This window comes from Apis dorsata, unplaced genomic scaffold, assembly GCF_000469605.1.
Source record: "Apis dorsata unplaced genomic scaffold, Apis dorsata 1.3 scaffold_130, whole genome shotgun sequence".
NCBI classification, from domain to species: Eukaryota; Metazoa; Arthropoda; class Insecta; order Hymenoptera; family Apidae; genus Apis; species Apis dorsata.
Window position 1 is genome coordinate 284655 of NW_006263423.1, and position 2717 is coordinate 287371.

A 2717-nucleotide genomic window follows, 5' to 3' on the forward strand; every position below is an offset into this window, starting at 1 on the left:
GTATTATTATTATTAATATAGAACGATTAAACCTGTGTGCCCTTTTTCGATCGAGCAATATAACAATCGTAACTTTAAAAAATTTAAATCGAATTAAAAATCGAAAAGAGAAGAGATCAAAAAAAAAAAAAAAAAGATATCTTGAAGATTGGATGGATAAATATTGAGCGATAAAAAAAAAAAAGGAGAAAGAAAAAAAATTCGAACGATCTTCAATTTAGGAAATGTATCTCATGATGAAGTTCGAATCACAATTTCTCCATCGTCTTGCCATCGTTTCCTCTCTCGTCATTACCTATATCCGCCCGAGATTGGAAACGACGAAACTAACTTTCACCATAACGATGGAATTTTTAACGATGTTAAATCGAAAAACTTTTCCTTCTCAATTTTTATTACCTTCCGATTAATGATCGTGAAGTAAGTAAATACAGCAAGATTGATCATGATACGAGAAATATATATATACATACATCCTTTAACAATTTATTCAAATTCTGATAAATATCGAGAATTAAAATCAAAATTAATAAACCGATATTGATCATTGATCAATTTCTTTTCTGGAATAAGAATATATTGAAAAATATCGAAATTGATCCGTTCAACATATCCTAAATCAAATATCTCTCTCTCTTTCTCTCTCTCTCTCTTTCCTTCAATACTCCAAACACCATATATCAATTACATCGATACTTACCTTAAAAATTCTTTAACAAACGATCGCACGTTCTATCCTATTCTATCTTACTTCACTTTATTTTCTTTTTCTCTCCGGCAAAATCACAAAGAAATACCCGATTTCGAATCCTCGATCGCGATTCTCTTTGGTGTTCGTGTCACAGGGCTGTGTGACACGAAAAAGGCCGAAAGATTAAATCAATGGAAAGGGGGCAGGGCGAATTGGCGAATTGCGCAACGCTTGTCGACTAATTTTCACAACGATGGTGTAGAAAATCTGGAGGGAGGGGGAAGGGGGACATTGGAGGGCCGGATGATAACAAAGTGGACCATTTGTTGGATGGCCACTCGATCGAAACAACGGCCCCGATCGAAAACCGTAATGCCATCCGCGAGGAAAGGATGATCCACTTGATCATTGGAACAAGTGAGAATAATGAAATGAATTTGGGATGTGAGCCACGTTTGTAACAATCCGTTCATCTTTTCGCGTTTATGGAAATTATTCGTTAGTGATATTCGATTTCGTCGTTCTTTCGAAATTGGCACAGAGAAGAATCGGGGTCAATTCGAATTTTAAGACGAATTTAAAACTATTGGAAGTAATCAACGAAGTAGCTTCGAAGAATTTACTTGAGATGTTAAGTAAATAATAAATTTTAATCGAACGAATTAATAATTAAAATTATTATATTTTACGTCTGTATAACTATGTAATTTTCTAGGTATATATTGTATACTTAAATTTTCCATAAAAATTCTAATATTTGTTCAGAATTTCTCCCCTCAAAAGTGTCCCTCGAATAAGTGTCCCTAATTAATATCCCCACGTTAAAAAAGTTGAAGATTCAACGAATAAGTGTAATTCGATTCGTAGAATTGAACAGTTCATTCGATACTCGCGTTTCTCATTATCGTCGCCGATTTCCACGTGGCTCGTGGAGCTTGTGTGACGTTCTATTATCAGTTCGCGTCACGGGGAAATTGCGCCCCCGACACGGGGGTTGTCCTGTAATCGCGCGCGCTCGCCTGTAACGCGAGGCGTTTCCGCGCGTTTTGTAATCGAAGAACGATCGGCCGGTGAAACCGATCGGATGGAAAAATCTCTCGATTGCGATTGCTCTCGCGGTCCCGCGGACTTGTTTGTTCGAACAATCCGTCTGTGTACAACGAATATCGCGTACGGCGACGATTGGAAATCGTGTTCGTACAATTTTTGATTTTTTGAAATGAAAAAGATCGAATGCAATTTGCTTCCGATTTTCTAAAAGATGGAATAATGGATTCTTTAGAAATCAGGGGAGGATCGATATGTTTTGATTTGGAATTAGAATATTTTGGATAAATTGAAATCGTGTTGGTCAAATTTTTTGAAATGAAAAAGATCGAATGGAATACGCTTCCGATTTTCTAAAAGATGGAATAATGGATTCTTTAGAAATCAGGGGAGGATCGATATGTTTTGATTTGGAATTAGAATATTTTGGATAAATTGAAATCGTGTTGGTAAAATTTTTTGAAATGAAAAAGATCGAATGGAATACGCTTCCGATTTTCTAAAAGATGGAATAGTGGATCCTTCAGAAATCAGGGGAGGATCGATATGTTTTGATTTGGAATTAGAATACTTTGAATAATGATCGAAATGAAAAAGATCAAATGGAATATGTTTCCGATTTTTCTAAAGAATTGTGGATCCTTCAGAAATCAGGAAAGGACCGATATTTTTGAATTTGGAATTAGAATATTTTAAATAATAATCGAAAATGAAAAAAATCAAATGCAATACGTAATATGTTTTGATTTGGAATTAGAATATTTTGGATAAATTGAAATCGTGTTGGTAAAATTTTTAATTTTTTGAAATGAAAAAGATCAAATGCAATACGCTTCCGATTTTCTAAAAGATGGAATTGTGGATCCTTCAGAAATCAGGGGAGGATCGATATGTTTTGATTTGGAATTAGAATATTTTGGATAAATTGAAATCGTGTTGGTAAAATTTTTTGAAATGAAAAAGATCAAATGGAATACTC